The 8,247-nt window shown below is 43.5% G+C and overlaps 1 protein-coding gene across 1 annotated transcript in view; it reads right to left on the bottom strand.

Annotated features, from left to right (window-relative positions):
• Positions 1–8,247, bottom strand: part of POLR3K (RNA polymerase III subunit K) — a 181,344-nt gene that overhangs the window by 57,447 nt on the left and 115,650 nt on the right. The gene's annotated exons all lie outside the window — the stretch shown is intronic.

Genomic DNA, 8,247 nt, shown 5'->3' with positions numbered 1-8,247 from the left:
AACCAAATTCAAGGAAGTCCAAGTAAGGTAGAATTAAGCACCGTGGGAAAGACAGAAATGAAGGAGCAAAAGCAAACAGAAGATGCCATGCTGGTTTGGTTTGTTTGCTTTTTTCTGAAAGACAAACAGGAAAACTGAAAGTTTTGCAAAGAGGGTCAGGGGAATCATGAAAGGCAGTTCAGCTAGGGGGGAAAACTTGCTGTGAAAACAAGCCTGGTAAAGTTGAGTTTAATCTTGGAAAAATAATCCAGGAGATTGAAGTGTGTGAGCTGCTCCTTATGGGGCACTGGGAACTGACTGCCAAGAGAGAAAAATGCAGGAGCTTGGGCATGAGCAGCTTTGGGCTAGAAAGGGAATTGTGCAGTGGGGTAGGGGAGAGATCTGGGGCATGGGCACAGCTAACTCTGCAAAGACGTATCCTTGGAACTGGCCTCCAGAACAGTGCAGAAATGAGTCCGTGCAGAGCAAAGCTCCTGACCTGTCCTGGGGTCGCCTCCTCCTCCATTTTTCTCTTGTAGATTAGCTTCCTTCACTTCTCCTCTCACCAGCTGCTTCCTCTCACCAGCTGCAGTGCATTCTCAAAATCAGACTTTCTGTTCCTGTCAATGGTCCTACATCCTTATCTCTACAACTGATGGAACAGAGAAAATGTGCTGTTACAACCGGCTCCCCAAAGCAAACTCTGCATTGTTCTCTGAGGAAGCAGAGTGATCCGGCAGATGGGCCCCGTTTCCTCCATTGCTTGTCTCTTGTCCTCATCTTTTGTATTTCATCTTCTGACCTTGGGTTTTCTCATTTTATTCATCGTTCTCACCACCTTTCCTCGTATGCATCAAGATCTTGCAAGCGATATGCACTGCGACTGGATCGTTTTCTGCCAGATGTGCGTTTAGCGACTTGTTCAGTCTGGCGTGCAAGCCTCAACTGACAAGTTGGATGCAAGGGCCATATTGTGCAAAACCTTCCATTGCAGGGGTCTTGTCTCGTGCTGTGATTTTGGGTGCTGAGGGGCAGTAAGATCTGGAGTGCCACCTTCAACTCAAGACAACAGAAATCGCAGTGTGATTGGTAGTGCTGAAAGAAAGGGAGCCAAAGTGTGTGGTCTGCTGTTTGCTGAGCTGAGATGTGGGGAGACAAATGTGGTTGGTCATCTTGCTGGCCTGGGATCAGTGGGGACATTTCAGACCAGACACCGAATAGCATATCCTCGTCCCTAGGGAATGCATCATCATCACAGGTCTCCCAGGCCCTGCTGTTCCCTTCTTCCCCTTTAAAGTCCAAGTTGTTCCTACTCTGCATTATTCCCATGACTCACTGGTACCTGGCAACCATCTGGTGCTTCAGGAGATTCCAGCACCAAACGCTGAAGATCTGGTGTCGTCCACTCTGGGGGGACCTTTGCCTTGAGTGCACAGCTGCAATAGGCCACCTAAAGTGGCCCAGTCTGAGAATCTGCAGGAACAGCTGGTTCCCATACTAACCTGACTCTTCTCTGTGTTGGGGATATGCATCCTTGCGGTCCACCAATGTTTGTGGGAGGGTGCCGGTGTACCTCCCCATTTGGTTATATTACCCAAACCCTCCATCCACTGTTGTGTGCTTCTTTTGAACAGGATTTTGGACAGATACATTTAAAGGAATTACATAGCTGTAATATATTTCCAGTTAGTGGTTCACAGTAATAATCTGTATTTGGAGAGACCATGTACATCAGCCATTCTAATAAATTCTGATCTTTTCCAATCACATTCTTTGGTGTCTTGCTTTGTTGCTGAATTGAAATCTTGGAACTGGTACATAAAAGAGTTTGGGGCCAAGCAAACTCATGATGCACACACAATGCTGAACCCCACTAGGTTTCATTGATGAGATGCTTTGTTTATTCATTGTTTTGTTAATAAAAACTTTAGCCCTCTTTCTTTAAAATAGCCTAAGGTGACATACAACATACAAAATCTGTCCTAACCATAGCAGTACAAGAGGAATAAAATACTCCTGGACAGCAGCAAATCACGATCTAAAAAGCCTTTGAGTTTTAAAAAAAAGCATCAGGAGATGGGGCAGCCGTAGAATCATAGAATAGTAGAGTTGGAAGGGGCCTATGAGGCCGTCTTTGCAGAGAAGCTCACAACCTATTGTGGCAGTCTTGGTGCTGTTGTCTTAGGCGGTTTTGACAATCTGAAACATACAGGGGAATCACATCCATGATGATGGACTGTTGTTTTACTGAGACTGTAAAATCTCCAAGAGTAGCAACAGCAAACTTGTGAAGGGTGGTTTTTTTAACCTTCCTCTTGTTCAAACAGCCCACAGAAAGTGAAACATCACTTGGAGCAATAATAGTCCAGGTAAAAGAAGTGTTGGATGTGTGAGGTTGTGATGACCACAAGACAATTTATTTTGTCTGATCCTCTGTTATGTGATCTTTGGCTCCTTTCCCTATCCAAGCACTCACAAATGTCAATCCTGCAATTGACAGTGAGTTTTCACACCTCTCGCTCACATCAGTCAGCCCTTTCCTGTCATGCCATGCCTGCATTGTCTTTCCCAGATAGCTTCACAGTGTATTAGAAGCATTTTTAAATGGTTGCTCTTTCTAAAAAGTCAAAATGTATCCAGAGTTGACCAGTTCACACTGGACTCGCCTGATAGCTGCACAACACCTTGTATCCAATTAACTAAGGATACTGAAGATAACTGGATATGGTAAAGGGGGAAATGGAACAGCTGCATCTAAAAAGAAAAGAAAAGCATTACACATGTCAGTGTAGATGAGATGAGGCAATGTCAAACATTGTGGGACGAGCAGCTTGTGTTAAAGAGATGGGGGCCAGCACAAATTAAGTTTGCTAGATAGGATTTAAACTGGAGGAAAGCTGAGAGGTGCCAAGATCTGCCTTTGAGGTACCTCTTTCCTTAACGACAGTGATGACTCTGTGTGTGTGTGTGTGTGTGTGTGTGCGCGCGCGCGTGCTCAGGCTTTGCAGGCCTGAACCTTCTTAAAATCCCAAGGAAAGTGCTTTGCAGTATTACTGTTCTGCCCTACCTTGCCCTGCAGCCATTTCAAAACTACCCTAACAGGTCTACACAGTAGACCAGCATCCATCTCTTTAAATCCATTAAGTAGCTGGACCCACCCAGTAACTTCCTGCAATGGGTCTATCTTGAATTTTGCCTTGACTGCAGTTGTTAATTGTTATAATTGGGGAGATCAATTACAGTATATGGCACAGATATATCAGAAACTGTATTCTGTATTTCACTGGATTATGGTTGTGGGCAGCGTGTTGCTGAAATTAATGGAGGGGGATCCCCAACTACAGCGGGGAAGAAGAGAGGAAGCGATTAGGGGCAAGTGCTCAAGTTGCATTCAGGAAGTGGCTAGACCACAACGCGGCGCTGCAGAGATTCTTCCCTTTTACTCTGCTTGGTTTACACATCCGGTTTCAGTGCTGAGTATCTCTTGCTTCCAATAGCTGGGAATCCCAGAGTGGCCACCAGATCTGCTTCCCAATCCCTTTGCTGATCTGGATCTGGTCTGCAATATCAGATTTTGCAGTCACATCTCTCTTCCCATCATGCTCTGTCTTCACAAATAATTATATTTTAGGATTCCTTGCAGGATCAGACTGGTATAATGGTACAGGATGCTAAAGTCAATGACCCATCACCCATTAAGTATCAATGCTAAATCCACCAATCTTGATGCTTTGGGATTGGTATGATGAAAGATTTCAAACAACTAGAGATAACATATTTGGAAGATCTTCACTGTTCTTTAAGTGATGTTTTTCTTTTCTTAAAGCTATTTTAAAAGCCTGGGTAATGCTACTAGGGGCATATTTTGACACATTCCTGGTTGCTACTGGATATTCCCCAGTCTTCCAATCTAAAGAATCATAACGTGTGAGAGGAAAGGGGAATCCATGCATTCTGGCACATGTGGCTGTCACTACAAATTCCCCTTTCCCAGTTGGAGGCTTTTATGAGGTAGGTATCACACAGTGTAATTACATGCCAATTCTAGACTTTTCTAGCAATCAGGTGCTGAGGTATCTATCTTGAAAGCTTCCCTAGAGAAAGCACTGGCGTCATAGTTACCATTTTCCGTTGGCTTGAAATGTTATAGCACATATGCCAAGCAATGGTTCAAGATCAGAAGTGGCAGCTGGCAAGGTTGACAGTCCAAGAGGTTCTTCTAAGCCACGGTCAGGAACCTGTGGTCCTCCAGTTGCTCTTGGACTCCAACATCCATGAGCCCACGCCAGCATGACCAGTGGTTCGGGATGACAGGTGTTGTGGTCCAACAACATCTGAAGGGCCACAGGTTCTCTGCCTTTGTTCTAATCAATGTGTGATGCCTTTAGTGAGAGTCTGGGCATGTGCACAGTTTATGGTAGCGTGAAAGTCCTCAGAGGACAGCGAGGTTCTAATTTCAAAGGTAGTTCTTACCTATTCATAAGAATACAACTTAAAGAGTCAATGTAAAAGAGACTGAATTTGTCATAGAAGCTCCCAAATTTAAAACCAGCCAACAGATTCTAACTTTGCCACAGGATATTCCTATCATCAGCAAGAGCCTTTCTTTGAGCTGGACAGGCAGTTAATGCCTCAGTAAACATTACAGCATTGTATGTGTTCTTCTTTTTTCCAGAGTGGTGAAGTGCTGGCTTTGTGTGCATAAGGGAAGATGGATTGTTCTCCAGGCAAGTGACCCTGCACAGCACTTAAATGGCCAGAAAAGGAGAGCAAAATGCTATTCAAGAGCTGTGCAGGAATTCCACACATCCCTGTTGCTTTCCTTTGAGGCTATGTGAATTTCAGGAGTGAATTCACCAGGGCAATTTCATGTGTTATGTATAATTTTGTAAACCGCCCAGAGAGCTTCGGCTATTGGGCGGTTTAGAAATGCAATAAATAAATGAATAAATAAATAATAGTTTCTTTATGACATTTCCACAAATAAGTGCAATATATGCACATTGTTGCCCATTTGTTCTACTTGCTCCAGACATCTTCCCTTGAAGCTGTGAGTGTGTTGCAGGATACTGTATTCCTCAGAACAAGTGTGGGCATTCTGGAGACAGACACCCATAAGGACACATCAAGAACACTGCTGGATCAGACCAAAGATCCATCTAGTCCAGAATCCTGTTTTCCACAGTGGCCAGCTGGATGCTCCCAGCCTGCAAGCAGGGCATAAAGTTAATAACGTAGCCTGGTATTTAGCCCCAGCACCTGGTATTCACAAGTACACTAATGGCTGAATAACTTACTTATTACAGAAGCAGAAAGAATTACCATTATCCACTTGTTTCACACTGTGCATAAATGTATAGAAACTTCTATCATATCTTGCTTTAGTTATGGTTTTTTAAATTTAAAAAACCCCATCAGCTAAAAGGGTTAGGAAAAGCTTTTTTCAACTAAGGCAACTGATGCTTCGGAAAAGTCAGTTCTGGGGCTGGAGGTGATGGTGGGCTGAATGAGACTCAAAAGTGGGTGAAGTTCGCAACGTGTTTTCTTTTTGCATTGTCCCACTTCATCTTTACCTTACAGCTAGTATCCACTGCCAGATTTATTAGCTTTAGATTTAACCCAAATTGACTCTGCTGATGATAACATGATCATCTGAGCACTGTAACATATACACAAATCCCAACTTATTGTGCCTCCACAATGACTCTAAAACAACACCAACCCTCAGAAATATTACTTTTACTTTAAAGGGATGATCGAATAGATAAATTTTTTTTGGGTTGACCAGTATTTTATAAATTCTCAACTTGCTTGTTCTCTCTCCCCGACGCACAACATACCTACATTGTGGTATAAAAATACAGTTTGAATGTTGAGGCAAAGTAGTTCTGTAGAAGTACTGAGAACTCTATCAAAGTTATGATCCAACCAGCCTAGGATAACTGAAGTTCAATATTATGGCACTATGAGAAAAGCAAGCATTGAGTCTTGGGCAAAACCAGTTTATAAACAAATACAATCAGTAGCTGGCTGACTGCATAAGATTTTTTTATGGTTTGCTGTGACAGCAAAAGTCAAAGCCTTATCCATCACCATATGCACATATTCTTGGGAGAACATGCATAAGATATGGGCCTCGGACAGCTTGACCCTATGCAGAGTTAGGTATGCCACAGGCTGCTGATTTCAATTCCACATAGGATTCGGCAGCAAGAGTGACAGCTGGGAATGGCGAAAAAGGAGGACAAAACTAGAAGAACACTCTGTGACAGCAGTGGCAGAGAACTCTGTGTAGGAGCCAAAGATGGGAAGCATGAAGCAGGAAGAGATAACAGAATGCAGGGCAAAAACATGCAAAGGCGACTGTGTCAGCTGCAGATAATGAGCACAAAAGGGGCGAAAGAGAAGCACAAGGTCAGAGGAAACCCTGCTGTTGGGAGGCTGCATGACAAAAGCTTAATTGCTCCCTGACTTGGGCTAAGCTTAACTGTGCTGCAGAGCAACCTGCTTGCTTCTTCTCCATTGAAATAATTTACCATCTCTACAGGAGCAATTAATTAGCTCTGACGAGAGAGAAACAGCTCCAGGGACAGGTATTAATAGCAGGAAAGTATTTTATGCAATATGGCATGGGGATTTGGGTTGAGATGACGCGCCTAGTGTGCGAAACATAGCTCTAACGTAAAAGGAAACCTATTGGCCACAGGTACAACCATTAAAATCAACAGAGAAAAATGGTTTTAGCTTATAGTGCTATTTGGGGTGACAGTATACACTTGAGACCATGAGAACATCAGAAGTGCCCTGATGCTGGATCAGACCAAGGGTCTACCTAGTCCAGCACTCTGTTCACACAGTGGCCAAACAGGCCAAGGACCAACAAAGCAGGACATGGTGCGACAGCACCCCCCCCCGCCCCATGTTCCCCAGGGACTGGTGCACACAGGCTTATTGCCTTGAATACTGGAGATAGCAATCAACCATCAGGGCTAGTAGCCATGGATAGCCATTGCCAGAGTCCTGCTGGATCAGACCAACATCCTAGTCCCCACAGTGGCTAACCACCGGTTGCCACAAGATACATTCTTTTTGTAACAATGAAGAGCTAAAACTCAGTGGACAAACTCTTGTGAAAGAATTTGAGGAATTTGACTGAGAAAGATTCATTTAACTATCAAACCATAGAGAAACTAGGATATTTTGTAGATAGGCAGGGTATAAATTGAATAAATAAATAATAAATAAAACTCTAAAGCTAGAGGATGCCAAGAAGCCGTCCAAAGCCTTTCCAGTTGAGTGCCCGATCTCTGGCTCTCCCTTCCCAAGGAGGTTCTCCTGGTACCATTTTCTTTTTGGCACTACTTCCTTAATGCTGGAAATTTTATCTGCCCTCCAGCAAAATTGTCATTGTTATGATTTGACCTTAGGTTTTTGTTTTTTTAAAAAAAATTAAAACTCTGTGTAAGCTGCTGTAAGATCCCCATTGGTATTAAGTTTCCTCAATCAGAGAAAAGCAGACCTTCGAATAGGACCAATTGGTAGATGTCCAGGGGATTTGTAGTAGATCAGGAAGGGTTTCCAACTCCCAAATCATTTGACAATAGCAAGAACAAAAAGCCATCCTCCCCACCCCTCTCCTCCCTTGAATGAGGGTGCTGGAATCAAGAATGATTGGGAGGCAAAATAACTAGATTTGTGTGTGAAAGCATTTGTGTGTGAGTTCATGCTGGTAGAAATTTTTGACTGAGGACGTGGTCAGAGCACGGCTGCCCCAAGACATTTCGCCTCCTGAGGCAGAGACTGGAGTGATTGCTGGACCTTTAACGCTGGCAAGGCGATGGTGTCCGCCACGACACAGGCTCTGAACACCAGACCCGGCCGAGGCTACTCCCTGCTCAAGCCAAGCACCACCGCTTGATACGCCTGAGGCAAGGGATAAAAACCACCTTCCTCCAAACTATGTGGAGAAAGGGGTTTAAATGGAGAAGGATTTTAATATATATAATAATGCGCTGTGAGTTATATCTGCTGAGGTGAATGATTGTCAGAGTGGGTGCTGAATGTGTAAACTTAAGATGATAAATGCCAAACAGACACGTGGGATTTTTGTGGTAGTTTTAAAACAAACAATCAAAATTTATTTTTAAAAGTTCACAAGCTTTGTTTCAAATAAACCATTTAACAACCTTTTTGAAACCTTTCATCCAATCCTGTCACTCATTCACATACGCGCTTTCCTTTCTCTCACACGATCACTCTTTAACTTTC

This window comes from Elgaria multicarinata, chromosome 17, assembly GCF_023053635.1.
Source record: "Elgaria multicarinata webbii isolate HBS135686 ecotype San Diego chromosome 17, rElgMul1.1.pri, whole genome shotgun sequence".
Classification (NCBI taxonomy): Eukaryota; Metazoa; Chordata; class Lepidosauria; order Squamata; family Anguidae; genus Elgaria; species Elgaria multicarinata.
Note: the sequence above shows the minus strand (reverse complement) of the source record. Positions and strands in the feature narration are given on the sequence as shown.